This window comes from Patagioenas fasciata, chromosome 12 (assembly GCF_037038585.1).
Source record: "Patagioenas fasciata isolate bPatFas1 chromosome 12, bPatFas1.hap1, whole genome shotgun sequence".
In the NCBI taxonomy this organism is placed as follows: Eukaryota; Metazoa; Chordata; class Aves; order Columbiformes; family Columbidae; genus Patagioenas; species Patagioenas fasciata.
Genome location: NC_092531.1, coordinates 14,105,180 through 14,128,995, shown reverse-complemented (window position 1 = coordinate 14,128,995; position 23,816 = coordinate 14,105,180). Strand labels below are relative to the sequence as shown.

The 23,816-nt window shown below is 49.1% G+C and overlaps 1 long non-coding RNA gene across 12 annotated transcripts; it reads left to right on the top strand.

Annotated features, from left to right (window-relative positions):
- Window positions 1–338: 338 nt before the first annotated feature.
- Window positions 339–22,768, top strand: LOC136107088 (uncharacterized). 12 transcript variants are annotated; one of them, XR_010652224.2, is made up of 11 exons: window positions 339–427; window positions 530–643; window positions 2,021–2,355; window positions 7,874–8,084; window positions 8,235–8,560; window positions 9,537–9,628; window positions 10,194–10,561; window positions 11,023–11,164; window positions 12,046–12,128; window positions 12,393–15,929; window positions 16,346–22,768. It is a non-coding gene; the product is annotated as an uncharacterized lncRNA (long non-coding RNA). The 12 variants fall into 12 exon arrangements; XR_011741037.1 differs by having other exon boundaries at window positions 8,235–8,346; window positions 8,431–10,561; XR_011741039.1 differs by having other exon boundaries at window positions 9,537–10,561.
- The last annotated feature ends 1,048 nt before the right edge of the window (window positions 22,769–23,816 follow it).

The window sequence follows — 23,816 nt, the reverse complement described above, 5'->3', positions numbered from 1 at the left end:
GCCTGGCTCCGGCCTGCAGGCCCAGCTCTGGGCCCGGCCCCGGCCCCGGCCCCGGGGATCGCCACAGGCCTCAGCGAGGCCTCGGGGCTCCCAGCCCCTCTCTCCGGGCCCGGGTCCCACTGGGCTCCGGGGCTCCCGGGCCCCCGCCGCTGTCTCCTTGTTCCGGGCGGCCCCACCAGGCCCAGCAGGGGGCGCTCGCGCTCCGGACCGCGCCCGTTAGCGGTCGCCATGGCAACGATCGCGGCCTCGCGTCTCGGGAGGGGCTGGTGGGCGGTGTCGCCGAGACGTAACCACGCGCTGCGCGGTGACGCACGGGGGCGCGGCCGTGCGCGTCGGTTGGTTACATTTGGATCACAGAAGCGCGCGAGCTGCCGGCCGCCTCCATGGCGACAGCGCGACCCCGCGGACACGGCGGCATGAGGGCGGCGTGAGTCCCACCCAGGCCTTTGCAGCCGCGGGGTCCCGGTTCCGTCTCGGTCGTTGCGGCCCGGCCCGGTCGCCCCTCACGCCTTCCTCCTTCTCCCGGTAGGACCAGGACGCCGCGCAGACCGGTGCCCAAGAAGCCGTCCAACCCCAGCCTGAAGGATCCCGTGGGGCTGAGTCCAGGGCGGCTCAAAAGTGCCTCAATTAAACCTTTTTAGAGGTAATTAGACACAAAACAAATTACACACTCGTATGATTAACAAGAAGCGTGATCACGTCGAATCTTTGCTGTACCTCTGGTGGGTATTGGGTAAATCCGAGGTGCCGGTTCCATCGCTGTTCAGAGATCAGAAGGTCTCCCCTCAGCTCCTGTTCTCCAGGCTGAACCCCTATGTCCCTTAACTGCTCCCATCACACTTGTGCTCCAGCCCCTTCCCCAGCTCTGGTCCCTTCTCTCAGCTCGCTCCAGCACCTCCAGACCTTTCTTGGTGTGACTTGGCCATACTGGGTTTACAACTGGACTCGATGTTTTTAAAGGTATTTTTCAATCAAAATGATTCTGTTATTACCTCTTGTGATTGGCAGCATGGATAACTTTAAAGATTGAAACCTAACAAGTGTGAACAAGCTTTGTTAGCTGCCTCGGGTTGACGTTTGAGAAGAAGCAGAGCTTGCATGAGGACCTTGCCATATCTCATAGAGCCCGTTCCCTTGAGGGTAGAGAAGACGGGAGGAGCTCAGCATGCCTGTCAGGTTCAGTCTCCTAGGCCAGGTATAGCAAAGCTGCTCCATCAGCAGAGCTGCCTTCAGAGCTGCTCCATCGCATTCCTCCGAAGTCGTTCTTCATGTCTTTGCATCTTCTTCACATATTTACTCTCGCACATAGCACTGACAGTGTTTACTCTGCAAAGATTCCTCTAAGACTCAGCTAAGCACACAATTTACTCAGCTAACAAGGCCTGGCATTTATTGTGGGGCTCTTTGTGTGCTTGTCATTCTTTAGTCTCCGTTGACATTCAGTGGGAAGCATTAAAACAAACAGCAGCACACAGTAGGAGGGTTGCCCGTACCAACGCTCCACTGTGAAATAGCTGAACAAGGATGTTGACCATAGCTGGCTCCCATCAGTCTGCTGTCAGGAGGTGGGAAAAGCCTTTTTGAAACAAGTGGGCTTTGGGGGAAAAAAATTAATATTTGGAAATTCAGTCTTTTTTTTTTTTTCCTTTGCAGATCGTGTATACCTTTATTTTTCCTTTGAGCTTTGCAGTGATTGCAGCTAACGCTTCCCGAGAGCGGTTGAGGAAATAATCCTATGGAGTAGCCCAGATTTCGAGTTTCTAGCAAGCAAGCTTTGAGGGGTTTAGCCCTCAGTTTGTTATCGCCCAATAACAGAGTGGTTTCTAGAGAAAGGGCTCTGAACCAAGGGCGGCTTGCAGTCAGCAGCAGGAATGTTTGCTCGGGCTGTTTGCTCTGTGCTTGGCCCACTCACCTCCCCGTTGGGATGCTTCAACCCGTTGCTGAGGAGAGCTTGACTGTACATGGAAACAGCAACCAAAGGCATGATAATTTATGTGATTAGTGCTTTTCTTCATTGCAGGTCCTTGCTTCTGCCAGTCCTGTTGGCCAACAACATCACACCATACCCCAGTGTGGTACATCACGCTGTTTTGCAAAGGCTTGTAGCCCACTGGTGACAGCAGCTCTGCGATGCTGTGGTTCTGAGATTCATTTCGGTGATTTCTGGTCCAGCAAGCTGTAAGCCTGTGGAATTTCAGCACTTCCAGTCAGCTGCTGCTTCTGGAAGGGAGCTGACGAACAGCGGATGCCCTGCTTTGTCAGAGAAGAATCCCCATTGGTTTACTTGTCCTTTAGTTCCTTGGCAAGCCAGCGTTTGTAAGGAAGGCAGAATGGAATTAATGTTTACCTTTTGAGGTAAGAAATTCCTACCACAACAGGCTGAAGTCTGCAGCTAACGCTGCCCAATCCCCCTGCCAGTTCTGAATCGTCAGAGTTTCCTACTGGCAAAAGGTGAAGGCTCTGGGTTCTGTTGCTTGGATGTTCTTGACATTAATCGGCTGCAGCCTCTGCTGAGTAATGAAAAGCAGAAGAATAACATGCAGGCTCAACCCTGAAATTGTATACTCAGGGAGCTGGAGTGAGGCTGTTCTCAAACTGGGGCTGCGCCAAAGTCTGCTGTCAAAAACGGGTTGAGATAGGGTAAGAAAGTTCAGGACACCAATCTTCTTCCAGGTTGTGCTCTGCCCCTCTGTGGCAGTGAATCACCATAAGGATGGAAGTATCAGAGCCTGTGGGATTAGCTGAGCTCTTCCCAGGGAAGTTAACAGGGTTTTACAGGCTACCCTGCCGGCCTGCCTGCTCTTCCTGCCAAGTGCTTTGCGAAAAAATGTAAAAGGTGGCTGCACTCTGCTGCTGTGCAGAGCGTTCTGGCGGAGCCCGGGCTGTGTGTCAGGCAGGCTGCCAGGGAGGAAAGTGCTGATATGGAGGAGCCGGGTTGCTTTTGGACCTGGCAGCTCCTGTGTGTGCTTCACACTTGCGTGCTGACATGCTCTAGCCCTGACCCGAGTGCGGCAGCTGTTCTCAGCTCCACTGGGACTGTCAGCCGCCTGGCTGGGCTAGTGGAAGCTGTTTGCAGAGAAGGATCAAAGGCACAGCCAAAAAACCTGACTATCTGGGGGTAACAGAGGATGGCTGAGGTGGAAGTCAACTCTTGCTTCAAAGTTGTTGCAGAAGTGTGCCCAGGTGGCCAAGAGGCCACCAGCATCCTGGCTGGTACCAGCACTGGTGTAGCCAGCATGCCCAGGGCAGTGACCACCCCTGTACTGGGCACTGGGGAGGCCAAACTGAACTGTCTGAAAGGAGGTTGGAGCCAGGGAGGGTCAGGCTCTGCTCCTCAGGAACAAGCGCCAGGACCAGAGGAAATGGCCTCAAGTTGCACCAGGGGAGGCTGAGGTTAGATCTTGAGAACAATTTCTTCCCCAAAGGGCTGTCGGGCATTGGCACAGGCTGCCCAAGGCAGTGGTGGAGTCACCATCCCTGGAGGGGTTGAACAGACACGGAGATGAGGTTCTCAGGGACATGGGGTAGTGCCAGGGCTGGGGAACGGGTGGACTTGATCTTGAGGGGCTTTTCCAACCAAAATGATTTTGTGATTCTAACATCTTCTGCTTTGGCCCGTTCTCCCTGGCATGTGGCACAGCCTATGTTGGCAGAGCCAGGTGGTGTCATGTGAGGACAATGCTGGGAGCAGCATCCAAGGGCTTGTGGGTGATGAAAATCACCTTGATCCTCACTGCTCCAGGCAAAAGCGCTTCTCTTACTGGGGAGGAAAAACGGCCGGTGTCTGGGAGAGCTCTGCAACGTCTACGTATCCTTGTAAACAGGGCAGGTGTTTGTGGTGCCAGCGACAATCCTCCTGCAGGCAGGACCTGCTCTGGCAGCCTGGACGCCATATAAATAACAGTCTTTTCCAACGAGCTGCTCTGTGCTTCCCAGAAATAGTGTTTGTCTCTGATGTCTGCCTTGATTTATGTCAAGTTCAGATGCTGTTAAAAATAATCCACCCACATACTAAAATCATGTTGTCTCTGATTATAGTCAGCTTTGTGGATGAAACACCTATAAAAAAATGAATGGAAGGGTGCTGGTGGGGAGCAACAGTTGTTTTTTCTAGGAAAGATGTTTGTCCTTTGGCCAGAGCCGGTGTCCAGGGGCAGGGCTGGTGCTGGGACAGCAGGATCACCCCACACCAACTCCCAGGGAACAGCAGGGGCTGATTCCCATTCTGCCCCTGCAAAGAATTCACGTTGGCTCTGTGAAACTGGACATGCAAGGGTTAAACGCATCATTTAACCTGTGGTTCAGATGAAAATTCTTTAATTAGGAGTTCTAATCTTTTGAGGACCCTTCCAGTCTCTAATATTCTGTAATTCTGTGATTCCACCTGGTAGTGCAGAAGCCTTCTGCCCTACAGCTTGGTTACTCTGGAGTTTTGGATACTTGGATTTGTTTTTAAAATACCATGAGCTGCTCTTATTGTTTTATTAGGAAAAAACCTAGAGCCTGTAAAATACAATTCCCTAGGATAGAAGGCTAATCCTCTTATTTCTACACATTTCTGGATGATTAAATGGCTGGATTATTTAAGTAGTGATTTGTTACTAGATTGCATCATCAAGGAGATCTAAGGCATAAATATTAGCTTTGGGATTTTGGCTCTTTACTGTTGAAAGGGGTAGAAGGTGTTCTGCAGACAAAAGCCAGAGAAATTAAATTAAACGAGTATGTGAAGCAGCGGGTCACGGCGAAGTCCCTAAACCTGCTTTGGCTTGCAGAGCTCTAACCTTTCCAGAGAATGCGTACAGTAAGTAACATCAGCTTTGCCTAGTAAGTCCTGTATCCTGCTGTGTTTTGAAGTGAACCAACCTTTCTGCTCAACTTCAAATTGTTTCCGAGACCATTTGTGAGCTGCTGGGGCTTGTAGGAGCCTTTTCCTTACGCTGCTCGAAGTCCAGTTGTGCAGCCTCTGCTGGGCTTGGAGTCTGGGGGGGGTTACACCAGCACCCGTGGGGTTTGTCCCAGCCCCTGTGGGGTTGCCTCCCTGTCCCACTGGTGCTGTGGGTCCCACGGGGCCACTGGCCCATGCACAAGCAGGACGGGGTGGCAGATGATGCTCAGCTGTGTTGTCACCAGCTCTACTGCCGCCACCCCTAACTCTGCCTATCCCAAAACACCTCTGGGACCCCCACACCGGCGGATGCAGCCTTGGAAGGACAGTGAGGAAAATATTGGGGTGGTTCACAAGGATGCTGGAGATGCTGTGGAGAAGGGCAGATGTGTGGAGCACCCACCTTCTCCCGGCCAAACAAGAGCCCAGGGGATGGGCGGCTTGGTTGGGTCCTGCCATGATGCCAGTGAGTTTTGAAGAGATATCTGCTATTTAATGATAATTTGGGGGCTTTGCTGCTCTGTTTTTGTTTTAGTATCCTCCAGCTGGAAATCCCCCAAGTTATTCCCAGACAGCCTGTAAGGAGAGATGGGCGTTAAGGAGCGTTTTGTCAGACGCACTGTGGACTTTGGGAACGGTATTGGAGCAATACGGAGGGTTTAGGAAGAACATTTGTTCACTAGGAAATGTGGTTTTGTTTGTAGAGAGAGGAAGGTGAGTGTGTGTGGTTTGGCTCTTTATGAGGGGCAGCAGATCTGGGGTTTTATTTCTCCATGTGATTTAAGATCAACTGTTTCGAATGTTCTCAGGGCTGTTGGCTGGAGGGATGATAAGTGGCTGAAAATCAAGGAGTGCAGTTGGCAGGGCAGGATTTCTGTGAGGGTTTGGGTTCCTGAAGCTTAGAAGAAACGCCGTTGGAATGAACCAATGAAAAAAAAAAAGTTACAATAATAGAAGTATTGTAGAATAATACCAACACTAAAATTAGTATGAGCAGGAAGGATCTTTTACTGTGGAGTTGAAACCAGAGCAAAGTTCCAAAGCACAATTCCTCAGCCGCTCCAAGAAATTCAATTGAAAAATAAGACAAAGTAAATATTTACTTCAGCTTGGACTAGGCAAATGCATTATTGCATGGGGCGTTCTGAGCTCTGGTACGTTGATACTTTGATCTGTTGTGATAATGAACCCTGTGACCGCGGGGCTGGAGCCCCCGCCGTACCCAGCACGTGCCGGGGCTCCCATCGCCAGGCACCCCCAGCTGCTCTGGCACCTCGTTTAAACACAAATTCTGCTTTTTTAAATCAATCCAACCTCCAGTGCGAATGAGATTCCAAATAATAAGTAATTAACGTTATCAAATTGACATTACCGTTTCAAACAGAATGTCAACACCGCCTTTATAAACAAGGCAGAGCTGCTGTTTGCGGAGCCGACTTGGTAGGAAAATGCAGCAAAACCCAGAAAAAGAGTAAATGGTCCTTTCTTCTTGGGCTGTGGTTTCTTTGCTGCTGTTCAGAGGGGCTGGGGATGTTGGGTTGATTCCTCCCATCCCCCAGACAGGGCAGGGATCACAAAAACCATCATGTTATTCTGAATGAAGCTTATAGATAGTTAGATTTTTCTTGGTGTTTAAGTGGAAAAGCAGCATTTAGCTGATGGTGTTTCCAGAGGTGTGAAATCCGGAATGAGGATTCAAACCTGGATTTCCACCTTCCTCTCAAGGGCTGAGTTTGGCACCTCGGGTTTTATAAAGAGAAAAAATAAGTTATGGATTAGAAAATGTGTCTCTGGAGTGGAGGCCAAACCTCTGATTGATGCATGGCCTCATAAAAATGTGAAAATTTGCAAACTGGGGAAGTTCCTTTAAAAAAAAATCCAGTGTAGCTAAAGAAAAAAGTGTTTACTCTGACATATGGAAAGAAAATCACTTTTTTGTGTGCGTTGGTGACAGTATTGTATATTTTCTTGTTAATCAAGAAATGAAGTTACTGATTTACCTCCAGTGTCCTTGTGGGTGGAGGTTAATGGCAGCAATAAGGATAAAGTTAATCCTCCCCCCGAAAGCACAATTCTGAGATTGCGGCATCGGGGCAGAATTTAAACACGTAAAACTGGAAAGTCTCTGCCCCAGCAGTTCCTGCGAAGGAAGAAGGAAATACGGGCTGTGCTATGACTTTATAAGGAATTATTTTCATAAGGGAAACAACCCATTTTATTGGCATGGGTGTTTCTGTGAATGTCTATTTATTTATTTAAACTGCAATCCAGTGTTTCTGACAAAGGCCACCAAAAATTTGACAACAAAAAGCAAGTGCTAAAATTCTGTGGACCAGCAGCCCAGGGGTGTCTGCCCCAGGGAGTGGGTAATACGGGCAATTAGAAGCTTTAATGCTTTGATAACCCAGGTGCAAAAAGAGTATTTTTATTTTTCTATTTAGAGTCCAACTACTCAAGAAAATACCAATGGGGTTTGTGGCCTTTCTTTTCAATTCATAGAATCATTTAGGTTGGAAAAGACCTTTAAGATTATTAAATCCAAAATTCACCTCCGGGCAACAATAAACAGGATAAAACTCAGTTTAAAGGATAATTTATTGGGATTGGGAAGAAAGGGGAGGGGGGAGGAGAGCAGGTCCCACCTGCAGCAGAGCTGCTGCTTTGGGGATGTGAAACCATTTGAAAACACACTTTTGTTCCAATCCAAAAATCCATCTTCTAGTTAAGATTAAAAAGAAAAAAAAAAGCCCCAAACCCACACATTAATCTCATCAGTGGAAATAATCATGTTGGGTCTATGATCTTAATCATTTATGTCATCCACATCTGGAAAAGTAATTCGGGGGAAATAATATAAACTTCAGCTAAGCTGTATAAACCCAAGGAGCGATTTCATCAAGCAGCGGCTCGGTGGCCCTTTGTCCCCCGCCTCCCTGTGACAATATTGACTTTCTAACACCGACACTTTGTTCTCTTCCTTCCCAGGACAGCCGCTAAGTGCTGCTAAACCAAACATCACATGCTCCACGGGGCTCCAACAAGGTTTGCAATCAAGCGCTCTCTAATAACAGCTTAAATACTCTCATCAAGCTTGTCCTTGCTGTTTGCTTTAGGACACAAGTGTTTTTTCTCTCCCCTCTGGATTTATTCCACACCAGCGACAGTCGGAGCTGGAGGTCACACAAAGTAAATGCAGGTGATGGGTTTTTTTTGCTCACTGGGTTGACTCTCATTGTTGAACTTGCTTTTCCCCATCAGCTGAGTGGCTGTGGCTCGAAAAGCATCGCTTTGTGTTGGTTTGGGTTGGGTAATCTGCCCTGAATGCAAAACCTTTCTGTCCTGGCAGGTTTTCAAGACTAGATCAACAGTGACAAGAGAAATAACAGCTTCTTTAGCAGGAAGAGGGGAATCCACACCATCCGTGCACAATTATATCCCCTCTTTGTGCAGCCTCCAAGGTCAGCAGATACTGGACCAGTGGCTTGTGAGAGACTGGAGAGTGAAGCAGAAAAGACACAAGTGGCTATTTGTCTCCATCCCAGGGCAGCGACTTTTTCTCCACGGGTCCCTGTCCCTGCCTGGGGACACTGCGTGTTGATGCTGCTGCTGCCTGTTGGCTTCTTGCTTTGCTTACGGCCACTCTCTGATGTCTGTGCAGCTGCAGCCTGCACTGTACGTACAGCAGGTATCATATGGGTATCTACGGCAGGTATCGTATGGGTACGTACGGCAGTTATTTTACAGGTAGGGCTCTAGGGTACCAGTGGCTGCTGAATTATCCCCATGGGAGCAGCTCCATCCTGTACAACCCAGCGAGCCGTGTCCTGTGTGCTGCAACCCACTACTTCCACGTTAGTGTTGGAAACGGGAGCTTTATGACCAGATAACATTTTGTCTGAGGCTTTGCAAAAATCTGTGCCCCGTTGCCTTGAATTGTTCTGGGCTCTGGTAGCTCATGTTTTGGTGGGGATGGCAGAAGAAAAAACAGCCTGTCCACCCCAGAGATGTGGTTAGCATGGGTCTGTGTGCAGGGCTGTGCCTCTTGCAAACCGGAACCCAGTGGTTACTCTTCCTTGCCAAGCCAGGCTTGCCAGCCCATGTGCATAGCTCAAAATCAAAATAGCTGGTTATTCAAAATTAAAATAACTGGTTATTTCAATGGGCTGACCTATTGCTGGGGAGGGGATGGGGAGAAAGATGCTCTGCTCAAAAGCACCTTGCCTATGAGAGATGTGCATAAGCTCATGAAAGGTTCAAATATGGCATCCAGAATGACTTCTGCTGTTCATGGGGGACAGCAGAGCCGAACCCCTCCATCCCCTCTCTCCCCTGGCTGCAGTGATGCAGCACCATGTCCTGTCAGGTTGGGGAGCAAGTGGTGGGCAAGGGCCCCCCCTGCAACCTCCTTCTGTGTGGCACAAGCAAAACGAGCTGGTACCAGGACTTCAAACATCATTATTGTGCAGGCAATTCACAGATACGCTAGAAATTAAAATAACCCTTACAAAGCCATGCAGGTTTATCCTAATGCACCAGGAAGACCAAGCTGAGGCTGCTGCTGTTTCTGTGCTTTCCGTGGAAGATGGGCTGGTAATGTCGGCTTCACAAACCTGCTTGTTTTGCTTTCTTTGCCTTTTTCCCTATAAAGGTTCCTACTCCCACGCTGAGAGCTCTCTGTGCACACACCAGGCAGCTGCTTCCACACATCGCAGTCCCTTGGGGCTTCCAGTTAATATCAAGGTGACTTTTCTGTTGTTAGTGGGGGGACGTGTCCCCTGGGCGATCCCAGGGTGATGGGTGCAGGTGGGACATGTCTCTAATGCACCAACAGCAGAAGGAAAGAGCTCGAGAGCAAAACCAAGAGGTGTCAAATGAGCCCAAACACCACATGGATCCATGCAGGGCTTCTGGAGTCCTCCAGCCCCCAGCGCGACAGGAGCAAGCACTGGGGCTGGGGAGCGGGGCTGGGTTTCCATCAGGTGGCCATTTGGCTGCTTCGTTTTCGTTTTTTTGTTTGTTAGTTGTTTTTGGTTTTGTTTGGTTGGTTGGTTTTGGCTTTTTTGCTTCTAGGAAAACCAAACCTGGTCAAAACACACAGGAGGATGAAGGGGGTTCATCTGAGGCTGGGCTGCCTGCTCCGGGGTTTGCTGAGGGAGACAGAATGGCAGGAGCGAGTGTGTTTTGGATTTGGAGACTGTGGGTTTTGCTCTATGCAGTTACTGTGACCAGCCTCGCTCAAAATAATCAGGTTATGCTTTTTCCATTTAAAAACAAGGGAAAATGCTATGTATTTTCTTGCTTTCAGAGAGAGGATTTGCTTGAGCTGAAATCCTTGTGTACCATGCCAAGTCCCTGCATGCTGGGTGCTTTCCAGAGGCCAGAGGGACGCTGGTAATGCAGAAGATCCCGGTGTGACACCACCTGAGTCCACTCAGTGCACCTGAAAGCAATGGGCTGATGATGATGATGGGCTGAGCAATGTGTTTGTGTAAAGGGGGATCAGCCTAGCACAGGATCTGGGTGAGACCCTGCTGCAGACTGAGCCCTCCTGTTCTTTGGGTGATACTTAAACACGGCTGGATGCAGAAATCGAGTGCTCCTGGGCTGCACCTGGATTCCCCATCATCTCATCCCCTTGGGAGCAGCTTCCAGAGGCTTCTGCCTTGTTCCGAGGTGATTTCGCACACTTGTGTCCCCCCAAGCCAGTGGGGCCGCCAGCCACTCTGCTCATGCTGGGGTCAGAGGCAAAGGCTGGTTCTTTCCATTGGGTCACAATTTTACATCCATCCAAATGCTCATTAACTCAATGCTGTTGTTTTTCTCAGCTCCCGGTTTCCTTCCCACAACTGACCACACTGGGGAAGTGTTTTTCGGATAAGGGGGATGGTAAAACACTGGCCCTGGCTCCCCAATACTGTATTAAATCCACCTCCAAACCAGTTTTCCCAGCCCAAATGGTGCAGCAGCTGCTTTGGATGTGATGCAAACCCCCCTGTCCCAGACCACATGGAGCTCCCAGGACAGCACCCACCTCTCCTGCACCTCAGCTTGAATGTCAAAGTCTTGTTATGACATCTCAGGATTAAACCTCCCCTCTGTTTTCAATTTGAGAAAAATTTGCTTGCATTTTATAGGGAAGCTGCCACCCAAGAGGGGACAAATCCATGTCCCCATCCCTCCTGCCAGGAACGCTCCATCCCCACAGCCAATCAATGTGGGACCAGGATGAGGCCGTGGGATTTAAATCACCGGAGAGAGCATTTAAATGGGAAATCAGTAAGTGTTGCACGAGAGATTGATTTTAAATAATTTTTATGATCGGGGACTTGATGCCGTTGTCAATATTTCTGCATAAATAATGAAAAACATTAAAAGAGGGGAGGTGTGTCTAGATAAACCTGGGGGCTGGGGGGGGGGGACCGCTGCAAATCTCGCTGCTGGCAGCCAGAGCTGCTGACACCCCGTTTATTTTCCTGTGCTGACAGCACCAGCCCCTTCCTCACTGGCACTACCAGCAGCCAGGCGCTTATTAAAGCAGTGCTGATTTAAAGGAAGGGGAAAGGAAAAAAAATAAAGAGGTTATGATAGGAAATGATGAGCTGGGCAGATTTTATATCCCATCCCTAAGTGGCATTTGTGGATTTGTAGCAGCAGCAGCACGGCTGCCCTGGCTGCAGAAAGCCAACGGGAGCATCCCAGGGGATGCGGTCCTGGCCACTGGATAATGTATATTATGTATGTTATATGGAGAGGTGCCCACTCTCACATCATCCTCCATCCTGTCACAGCCTCCCCAACAATAACCAGGCGGTAGCTGGCACCCGATCGAAAAACATCCATTACCTTGGTCTCTGCAATCAAAAGCCATTTATAGTAAATGTGTTTGCTTTGTACTGAATTACTCACAATGCTGCCAAGTACAACCACACCAGCTGTTAATTAGAGTTTAGCTTTTATTACCAAAAAGTCTGCTCTGTTGATATGGAAAATGGGAATAAAAAGTCATTTAACCTATTGTGATGTGAAAATAAACGATGACTTGTTGGTTTAATTAAATAGTCTATTTATCTAGCTGTCAAAGTGTTTGAACACACAGATTATGAGCAGCATTACCCTGGCTTGTCTCCCGTTGTCCGAATAATCTGTGTTGTTTGTAGTGACAGTTACCTGCTAAATGGCCCATTGAACTCCACATGAATCTCTCACAGAACAGTCTGATGCATCACTTGGCTTATCTGAGGTTTGTTGGTTTTCCTTTGCACCCAGGAACTGCCACCTCCTTCCCCGTATCCATGTGTGTGTGCACATATTTTCTGCTTCTCAGGAACGTTCTGCTGGGCTCATTTGGGATGTATTGCATGCAATAAGTCCTGCTGGTGTTTCCAGTGTGGGCTCCATCTTCATCTTTTGCATCCTGATATTTAGGAGAAAGCTGATAAAGGAGTTTTTCCATGATCAGATCCGATGACCTTTATGCTTTTTTGCCTTTTCTTTGTCCCTGCAGTGCTGTCTTGGATCACCAAGAAAAAGCACAACGAACTGGAGAACTGGAATACAGGTTTGAACCCAGTGCATCGGGACCTGCCCAGGGTGAGGCTGGGATGGCAGCCGTGGGGATGGAGCGGCGCTGGTTTTCCTGGTGGAAAAAGGATGAGGAGCAATTCAGGTGCTGAAGGGAAAAATTGATTTTGAGGCCCAAAGGGAAATGTGGTGGTGGGAAAGTACCGAGGATCGCCACGGTGCTCCCAGGAGGGTAAGCAGCTCTACACGACGGCTCCTGTGACAAAGTGGCATCTCTCTGCCAGGGCACTGAGCAAGGCAGGAAGGTAAATCCTGGAGTTGCCAGGGCACAGCTCTCAATTACAACAAGAGATGGACACAGGGAGCTGGTGCTGATGTGATTCAGGTGACTTAGGAGCAGGCTTGGGGTTCTGGAGCGGTCAGGAGCGGTTCAGGAGTGGTCTGGTGGAGTGTTAGAAGCTGCCCAAGGACACGGTGCCTCTTCCTGGAGGGAATTCAAGGATCTTTACTCATCCGTGGCAGAAATGCCTTTGTTATTGCTACTTTTCCTTCTTCCTCTTATGGAGTATTTCACCGTCTGCCAGCGCTGGAGGGAGGATTTCTTGCTGGCCAGGCCAGGGAGGAGAGTGGTGGGTTCCACCAGGGCTGTGGGGAGATGCACATGATTTTCTGTCTCAGGTGCCTATTTGTTTAACACGAAACAGACGAACCAGTGCCACTGGGAATGTGTTTTGTTCCTGGGGACAAGGCTTTGTGCTCCTGGCATGGCTCAGGGGCTTCTGTCTGTCCCTCCTGCCACATCTCCACCTGTCAGTCCTTCCCTGGCTCCTGGAGCTGCTGTTGGGATGTGATGGTGATGAGCAGCCTTGGCAACTGCTTTCCACAATGTGGTGACACATCTGCATGTTGCAGCTCGGCCATGGTGCTCCCATCAAACAGGGGCTGTGCTGCTGGCCCCTGTGTCACCTCCAGCCCTGTGCCCGGCTTGGCTCAACCCACAGCTGGTGGCAAACATCCCTGCTGTGGTGGCAGGAGACACCAGGCGGAGGTGGCTGCCCTGTGTCACCCCGCTCCTGGCTTTGTACCCAGCTGAATTAGCACTGGCAAGATCTGGAGCGGGGTGTTTGCCTGGGTGGATTTGCAAGAAGCAGCTGCCAATTGACAGCAATGACTCTTTAGGCAGAAATTCAACTAATCTTGGTTTTGCAACATTTTCCCATCCTGGGGAGCTGGGAGAGGAACTGCCTGAAGATAAATGCACTGTTGATGCCACACACATTGTCCATCGATTGTTCTTCCAGACACGGGATGAGCAGGATGCTCTGACCCTGTGCTGTGCAGCTGGCTAAGGAAAAGCTTAATTGTAAATGGCTCTTTTTGGTGTCAGCTCGATGCTTCCTCTTTAAACCCTGCAGCAGTGGCTGGGAGCACGAGTCCGACGCAGAACTCTGTCTCCAGGAGAGCGCTAAACTTGTCACGGCTGTTTACTTATGCTTTCGCACTGTTTGTGTAGTCAGAAGTCTTGATCTCGTATTTATCTCCTATTAAAACAGCTACAGTTTATAGTTTAAACACATTAATCATTTCCAAGCTTTTAAAGGGCTTTTAAGTGGAGACACTGCTTGTTTGCCTTTTAATTTTTATTTCAAGTCTCCCTTCTGTATCAGAAGGCAAGTGCTTTAAAGGACATTGAAGGAGTGCAGTTGCATATAAACTGCAAGCTGATAAGTATGGCCCCATGCTAAAAAAAATTGAAAAAAAAAGTACTGCGGGAGGTCATGCTTTGGAGGTTTGGCTCTGGTTGGGACCAGCGGACAGGTCCCCATTGCTGGGGCTGGTTTGCTCTGCTGCAGCCTCACCTAGGGACAGGTCCCTTTTGGAGGGTGCAGGGCTCCTTGGGGTGCTCCTGGGTTCCCAGTGCTGCATCTCCAGCCCTGGGGAGTGATTTGTGGCCTTGCGGATGGTGTCATGGGTATGTTGGGGTGATGCTGCTGGCTGGAGTTTGTGTGGTCTGAGTGCCAGGGAGGTGCTGATGTATTCGGTGGTTGGCTTGGCTGAGCTGCTCCAAGGCTTCAATTTAGGTTTTTGCAGTCCCCGGGTCTTATAAAAAGACGTGGTGTTTTAGCTGAGGGTTAGAGCTGATCAGAAGTGCTGGCGAAGCACAACCTGTCTAAGGAGATAACTAATTGCTGTTTGGGGTCTGCGTTGCTGTTTGGTTTATAACCTTCCCACCCCAGCACTGGCAGAGAGGTACAGGCTCTGTCACCATGGGCAGGGACATCGTCACCAGCTCAGGTTGCTCAGAGCCCCATCCAGCCTGGCCTGGGATGTCTCCAGGGATAGGGTATTCACCACCTCTCTGGGTGACCTGGGCCAGGCTCTCACCACCCAGGGATCCCTTAGGCTTTTTTTGGGAGCTCCACCACTCCTCAGCGGGACATGCAAAGCCCTTCTCCTTTTGCAGCAGCCAGTGTAAAATGACACAATAAAGGCTAATTGCATTTAAAGGACATCCCAGAAGAAGCAAAGCAAAGTCCGCATGTGTTTCATGCAGGACCTGAGAATTCCCCAGTGATGGTCCGGAATCAGCTCAAACCGCCTGTCTCAGCCCAGGAGGTGGGTTGGTGGGTGGGCAGGGGAATGATGGGGGGAGATGAGCAAGCAACGATCCCAGCAGGGATCCAGCGGTGAGATCTGGCGGGCGGTGTGGGTTTGACATGCTCACTCGAGGGCTGTGGGTTCCCAAACTGGCACATAAATCACAGTGAGGCTTCGCAAACCCGGTGCTCGCGACAGCTGGAGGCAGCGCTGTGCCAGCACTCTCTGTGCCTCAAACCAAAACCAGACCCTGCTCAGCACGAGGAAATTCCCAGCAAGAACAAGATCCTGCTGAACTGAGGGCGGAACCCAGCAGAAACCCAAGGTGTGGGGTTTGACATGGCTCTTTCCACCCCAGATACCGATGAGTAAACTCATTAAGTTTCTTATTAAAAATATGATTGCCTAATTATGCTTTTGCACCAGCTTTTCTGTGCTCCTTTGGTGTCTGCAGGGAATGTGACCTGAACGCTGGAGCTGTAGTTGGGAGGTGGGAGCAGTTTCTCCCCTAGAAAGCTTTATACACCTGAGAAACTGAGAGTGGGTGAGTTTGTCCCATAAATTCCCTTTTGGCCCAAAGCAGGGGAAAAGCCCAAATTTCTGTTTCATGCTCCAGTTTCATGTTCCAGTTGCGTGACTGCTGTTTGTCAGGGTTTCTCCACTTTTGTCTCTTTCTGTAGTTCTCCTTGCAATTTGGATAACACTACGGATATCTTTATTAACTACTGTACCATAGGCAGCTTTTCTCCAAAGTGTTGCCAGTCTTCTGAAGTTTTCACCTGCAATGTTATAATGGGAAGACAAGAAATGGTTTGAGGACCAAGTCTGTGGGTGCTGGAAGCACCTGAGGACTGCACAGCGATGGTCTGGTGGGAGGAGCAGCTGGTGCGTGGGAGGAGAGCACATCCCTCCACATGAGAAGGTTGGTGCTGTTCAACTTCTGCTCCTTTGTTCCTCACGTTTGCCCCTGAATGAAGCACTAGTTGGTCACTAACTGGTGTACTTGTGCTGTTGATGGAATTGGTGTTGTAGCTCCCTGAGATGCCAAAATGGAGCGTCTGAGGCAAACCACCTCTGCATCCTCCCACTTCTGAGCTGCATCCTCCTGCTCAACATTTGGATTAGCTATTGGGAACAAATTCTTCCCCAAAAGGCTGTTGGGCACTGGAACAGGCTGCCCAGGGCTGTGGTGGAGTCACCATCCCTGGAGGGGTTGAACAGACGAAGATGAGGTTCTCAGGGACGTGGGACAGGGGTGGGGGAATGGTTGAACTCGATGAGCTTGAGTGGCTTTTCCAACCAAAATTATTTTGTGATTTTATGATCTGTTTCCGGAAGGCAGAGCTCAGAAGGTGACTTTCTGGTGGGAGAACCAGTGAGATCTGCACCTTCCCGGGCGATCCCACAGCTGGCACAGCACCCCCCGAGGAGGGACTGGTCATCTCCCACCCACCATCGATGCTGAGCCTCAGGGGACCTGTCTGCATCTTCCCAATGCTCTGCAAATATCAGCTAATTAAGTGGTAGCAACCTTATCTAAAGGACACTTGTGCTGTGACCACAGCAGGTAACAGGGAGCATGAATTCCCAGCACTCATTAAAAAAAAAAAAAAAGAAAGAAAGAAAAAGAAAAAAAAGGTGGTGTTTGAGCTGGAGAAGGATTTTTGCGAAGTTTTTATTGGCAGATTTTGCTGGTAGGACTCCCTGGTGCCTGGTGAGGGTGGCCTGAGGGTGCACAGCCCTGGGCATGGGGACACTCCCCTGCGACTGACGCATCCTTGTTCTGCCTGTGAACTGGATGGCTGCTCTCTGTGATGTTTATTTTAAGCGGTTTTGCTAAATATTGTGAATTATTCCTGTTTATTCACTGGTGATGATCCTGAAAGCGATCTAAGAGGTTCAGATGAGCTTCCCTATAACTTGCAGCGAGATTACTTCTGCTTCTCTGCATAAATCTCTTGTTTATAAAAGGTGATGGGCAAACTGGAGCCTGGGGATGTTCAGCTCTCTCTGGGCTGGTGATGCTGCTTGCAGATATTCTTATTTTACAGAGTGAAGGACAAAGTGGCTGTTTGCCACGGGGCTTTAGTGCAATGAAGGGCCATGTGCATGTTGTTATCTTGTGCCTGGTAGCTCAAGATTTCCTCTTGCTTCCTTCATTAATTTTTAGCAAATTGTTGAGTTTGTTTCTTTTTCTTGCAGTAGAGGTCTGTCAGTGCACTAAAAGACTTCTTATTTTTTTTAATAAAATGATCGGAAACAAGTGCAACTGGAGGTTAAGTGGTAGGTTTGCAGCTACAAGACATCTGGGTTGTGCCAAGCAGTGAGGGGACTCAGAGTCTCACTTTACTGCTTTAATTGCAGAGAAATGTCGTTGTGTGTTTGTTTGTTTCACAGCTCATAGCACAGCATACAGAAACAATTTTATTAGGAGAATATTTGCAACAAAATTCAGACCTCTACGTTGAAAAATCTGTCCTTTCAAGTGCCTTCCCAGTTCCTGCAGCTCTGCAATTGTAACAAATGCTCTTTCCATAAGATGTCAGTGTGGCACAGGAGTTCACATGCTTGTTTGTTCGCTGTGCAGTAATCCGTCACCAGCAAGCCACGCAAAGGCATCTTCTGGACCGTCACCAGGTTTCAGCTCATTTATGGCTCCCAGCATTAATTTTTTCCATCGGTGGAGGAATTGCTCTGCAGACCTGGTGCTGTGAACAGACGATCGCTCACCCACAGTGTTAAAATGGATTGAGATGTGTCTGGTCAGCCCAGGTCTCCCCTTGTCCCTTCGCGTGTTGGGGTCTTCATCCTGCAGATTCCATTGGGCTTCATTCACACCCCAAAAAATCCAGCCTTGAATGCTCTTTCCACCATTCTGTGCATTTGAAACAATAAGCAGGGAAAAATGTTGATGTTATAATAGTATTCTGGATACATTTTATGCACCAGATGTAACCAAAATAGGGAGGAAAAAAAAAACCCCTTACTTAGTGATGCTTTTGGCTGCTGTGTGACTCCAGTGGTCTATGAGGAAGGGAAGACAGGACTCCCAAAATGTGGGTAAATGTGGATATTTGGGCGATGTTTTCTCTGACCCTTTCCTGAGATATTCTCCCCCAGAAGCTGAGGTGTGGGGACAGCTGGAGGTGGCCTCGTGTCGGGCCAGTTGGGTACTTCACTGCCTGAGACATTGGTGAGCCCCGGGAAAGAAATGAGACTTATTAGGAGAAATGCAGCCATAGAGCGATCGGGGAAACCAGCCAGGGCTCCAAGCCACGAAACACAAGGAACAACCCCACAAGGCCGCGGCTCTGACGCAGCAGGAGTTTTGTTCAACTGCGTTGTGCTGTTTTCACGCTAGAAGGGTTTTGGTATCAAGATTTGGCTCCTAATGTGGGACCGAGCTTGTCACTAGAGCTCTGTGCCAGCTTCTCCTGCTTGCGCCAGCCCCGGTACTCCCGTGGAGATGCTGGGGTGATGTCCATGGTGATGTCTGTGTTGGTCTTCATGGTGATGGCCATGATGCTGTGTGACTCTGTCCATGACTCTCTCCATGATTGTTTGCATGGCAATGTTGGAGTCATTATCCCTGGAAGTATTTAAAAGACATATAGATGAGGTTCTTAGGGATACGGTTTAGTGCCAGGATTAGGTTAATGGTTGGACTTGATGATCTGGAGGGTCTCTTCTCCATGGGCTGTGGCCACCAGCCCTAGCAAAGGGACAAAGGCTGCTTGTTCTCCCCACTTGGCCACCTGCGGGCAGGTGGGCTGGTGGCAGCAGCTCCTCCACTCCCGGCATGGGATTAATTGCCTTGCTGGCGAAGCTGTGCATGTCTGAGGGTTCTTAGCTGTGGATTTGTTAGGAAGGAGCAGCTCCGCAGGCTGCTGAAGCCCGTGGAAAGCCTCCTGTTGACCTCATTAAGGGCTGGATCGATGCCGAACGGCAGACAAAGGGCTCTCCCTGTGCAGCGCTCAGCCCCCCCTTCCCACAGTGAGGACTCCGGGGGCCGAGGGGATTTATTTTCTCTCCGGGTAATGGGCACACTTGGATAGCTCAGATATTGGATAGTCCTTTTCCTTCTCTAGTTTCAATTCGATATTTAAATCCAGTAATATGTGTAATAATCTGCATGTCTGGGATTAATATAATGTTATATGTTTCTTGAAAGCCTTTCTGATCCCACAGTTAATTTGATCTTTTATTAACATTAACTAGCTCATGTGGTGTCCAGCAATCCCGGGAAGCGCGCTTTCCAATACCAACAGATGACAAAGAGATGAAAATATAATAGCAGATGAATTCCTGCTTTACCACAAAAGCAGCAACGACAACAAGACTCCAGCAAAGAGCCTTCTCCTGCTCGGAGAGTATTGTCTCACAGGCAGAGCACGTACTGCTGCGAACGGCAAGGAATACTTATTGTTGAGGCTTTGAAATGGTGAAGGAACTGATTATTGAAAGGCGGATCTCTGGCCTAGGAGCAGCCTGCACTTAACAGCTATCAATGCACGAGTGCCAAGAGGAAAATGTTAACCTCCCTGGTGCCAAAGAGACTCCACGGATCCATTTTTTGGCTGCTGTGCAACATTATAAAATGGAAACAATGGCATGCTGGAAAATGGCCATTTCACTGCTAGAAACACTGCTCCTGTGCAGATGCCAAGGCTCTGCCTCTGACAGTGGCACGGTTCTGCTGGACCTGGCTGACGAGCAGCGCTGAGCCCGTTCCTGCCCACCTGGGTGATGGGGCAGCATGGATTGCACCGGGCTGCACTTCTTGGGGACTGCGGCACCCGTCCCGCTCCAGTCATCCCTGCGTCGCCCATCCCTGCGTCGCCCATCCCTGCGTCGCCCATCCCTGCGTCGCCCATCCCTTCATCGCCCATCCCTGCAGCGTCCATCCCATTGCAGGCATCCCCTTCAGCTGCCACATCAGCCCAGACCCCAACAGCTCCGAGGAGCAGCGCGTACATGAGGGTGGCTGGCAGTCCCTGCTACCAGTGTCCTCCTGCTACCCCACGCCACTCGGCCAGCTCAGCACATCCACCCGCAAGCTACAGTGAAACGTGGAGAGATCCAGCAGTTTCATTAATTTCCAACTGAATTTTTGCTGGTGCAGCTCACTTCTCTCACTAAACCCAAGCGGTTCGGCGCAGTTTGCCGTCTCTGACACGTCCCCATGTGGGGATAACGCCGGCATTGAATCCAGATGGGGAAGGCTCTGCTCCGGCCGCACAGAGGGAACCCATTAACAGCACACCGTATTCCAAGGAATTCCTTTTCAATTTCCTTCCCAATTATACCACTTATCCCCAAGCACTGAACCCTTCCCTGATCTCCCTTTGTTTTTTTTTCCACACTAACTCTCCTGAACTTGTGCGTTTTCTTTTCATCCTATTTTGGCAGTTTTGCAGCCTGGATGGTCCGTGCCCATGTGGAGCAGGTCTGTGTGGGGTGGTCTGGTACCTCTTTGGGGGTGTGCTGGATGATGGACCATGGGGTACATGGATCACAGAGGCCTTTTGGGACAGATTTGTCTTTAATACAGAGTCCTACAAAAACATGGCACCCACATGGTGCTCACTTTCCATAGAATTGTTTTGGTTAGAAAAGACCCTTAAGATCATCAAGTCCAACCATAACCTGAATTTAGCAATAAACCATGTCCCTAAGACCCTCTTTAAAAGTCTTTTAAACATCCCCAGGGATGGAGACTTTTAGTTGCAAATTTGGCCTTGAATATCCAGCATGGGCATTTTATTCTACATACAACCAACCCTGCTCTTGCAACTGCCTGAAAATGAGCACCGTAAGTGAATTTCAGTGAATTTTGGTAATAGTGGAGGCCGGCAAAGTACTGGTTAAAAACCAGCTTCCCCAGGGCAATGCATCCAATTTGCACGCTATGAAATCAGACCAGTGCAGGCTGTAAATGCAGGAAAATGGCATTAAAAACGGAATCGGTATAAACAGGATGGCAAATGGGGTTTTCACTGGTTTAGTGAGAAGTTAGCAAATGAGCTGGAAAAGTCTGGGCTCTGTTTTCTGAGCTGTATGCTACAGTTAAAAGTAAACTTTCGGAAAGTGTGGTCTCCTCTGAGGTCTGTGCTGTGGTGCTTTCCAAGCCTCAACTGTTTTTGCTGGGCTAATAAAAGTTATAAGAAGCGAAGGAAAAGACATAGTGGAATTGGGTGATGTGGGAGCCAGGACCTGAGCTGAAACTTCAGATCTAGGCCCAGCTTTAAATAAACCAGACCAAACCCCAGCTTGTGGTTTCAGCATGGGCAACATGCAGCAAAGAGCAGCAAAAGCCATGAAACTGGCAGCCCCAGGAATCTCCATCCCCTGCCGATTTCCCGCAAGGTCTTTAAAATTTTTCGGGTATGGGTCTGGTTTTAATTTGGGTTTTGTGCTTTGAGAAAAGATGCACCAGTGTGCGCTCAGGGAGGTGTAAGGGGAGGACAGGTTGTGGTGGCAAAGCAAAGGCAGAGGAGGTGAAAAAATTATAGTCTGGGGGAAAAAAATGACTTTTGCATATGTCTGGGGAAGGTAGCTAATTAGTGCAGAGTCACCACACAAGGGACCACGCATGAAAGGTAGAAATCAGCAGTGCTTGGGTTCAAAGTTCAAGGGAATATTAACGAGAACCACTAAACATCACCTTAAGACAAACCCATGAAGAAATTCAGGATTTAGTGCTGAAAAACTCTCCTTGAACGATGCTCCTGTCCAGCTCTCCAGACAGGGAATGCAGGTCGGGATGGGACAGGACGGACGGGCTGTGCGAAAACCTGCCCGAGCACTTGGGCCTGGTGCTATAGTTAAGTCTGGGCTTTAAAATAACCCACTCCCAGCCCTCGTGTGCTCAGCACTTGCACTGGCTTTCAGGATTCTGTGTGTCTGTGGGTTTATGGACATCTGAGTGCTTGGGGTGCAGGTTTTCCCCACACAGGGGAGCTGAGGATGGCAGCACCGAGCTGGGCTGAACTTTTCTTCGCTGGAGTTGTTCCTGTAAGTAAGAACTTCAGTGCATGTAGAATCGGGGTTTGGGGAACTCTTGTGTGTTACCCAAGCAGGACTGACCCTCTCCCCAAACCCATCGTTGGGGTAAAGCTGCACAAAAGGAGCTTTTCTCATCAGCAGCATCATTGCTCAAACTCAACCCGGTGTGTCTTATTGCTCCAATGCACACACACCCTGTTACGTCTTATTGTTCAACGGGTACTTGGCACATCCTTGGGACAAGACTGTCTGGGACCCATCGGAGATAAACTCTCCCTCCATTAACATCAACTGGAAGTTTTTATGGGGTTGGTGAAAAATATACCTGGGACGAATCATTGGTTTATGTCTTAGAGAAGTAAGAGCTAAGAGGCCTCCAGACAGGCGATGAGAGAACTATCAGCCATTAACTGGAAGGTGTAATTTGTCTCTTGTCCTCCTTAACACGGGGCTGAGGAATACTTTCTAGGTAAATACAACGTTCAGCTGTCATCTTGGCGTGGTGGATAAGGGCAAATCCACTTCCTCGGCAGATTATAATGATGTACATTAGCCACCCAATTTAGTGAAAAATATTGTTTTCTCCTAATTAAGCAAATTGTTGCAAGCTAGGTCGCTGACTCCTGGGGAAGTTACAGTTTCTGCCTTCTAGGCTTGCTGACAAGAGAATAGATTTATCTCCAATTCAGATCACTGGAGAGGGTTCTTGGTATTTTATTACCACATGCAACTTTCTGGCTGTTACTAGGAGATTAATGAAGAAGGGAGGGCGGGGGTGAGGGGAGTTCAGCAACAGTCTGTGCATGACAAATATTAATTATATTTCATTTCATATGCAGATGATGCAATCAGCTGTGCAACACTGGAGATAACACGTTTGTTTTTTGACCTTGAGAGGCCATGTTTCCCCCCGCTTTCTTCCTACACATCAGAATTCACGTCTTAATTACGCTCTGTGATCCAAGTTCACTTTTGCAGGCACAGATTAGCGGATGTTAACACACGGGATAGACATGATAGTAGTTACCTGTGGGTCAGCAAATCCTGCCCTGGAAGGAAAACCACGCAGGACAATCCCGCTGCCCCGGGGAGAAGGAACCACAGGATCACAGGATGATTTGAGTTGGAAGGGACCTTAAAGATCATCTTGTTCCACCCCTTGCCATGAGCAGGGGCATCTTCACCCGGATCAGGTTGCTCAGCGCCCCATCCACGCTCTCCCTTCATATGTCTGTTATGCGTATATGTATCTGTATGTACACATATGTGTAATTAGAAGTGTCTTCAAGTGTCCCATAGCAAAAATGGAGCTGGTGAAGGGCACAAATTTTCTTAATATTCCAGCCAAGCAGCTCTTGGCTGGAATTCTGGCTTTTTATTAAAATTTGATTCAAAACCTTCATCCACGGTAGTATTTTTTTCTGTCTTTAAGATCTTAGTGCTTATAAATGTCAACACCCCTGGCTTTTATTTTGTTCCGTGAACTCTCACAGACTCTGGAAAGCGACGGTGGTTTATTGTTCTAAGGAGCTGCCGGCCCCGGGTAGTGCCTGGCGAAGCCGCCCTGGTGCTGATGCACTATAAATAATCATAATGTAAAGAGACGCTGTCAGCTTAAATACATCAGGCTTGTTTGCTCACAGAGTGGCAATTTGTTCTGTCATTTATCGTTATGCAAAGTAAGGGTAAAATAGCAATATCCTCATCTGCTAATAGCTTACAAGCGGCTGGGCAGAGGGAGGTGGCCGGGCGGAGGTGGGTGCAAAGAGCCGGGAAACTCCTGGTGTCTGCACCGCGGGCTCCG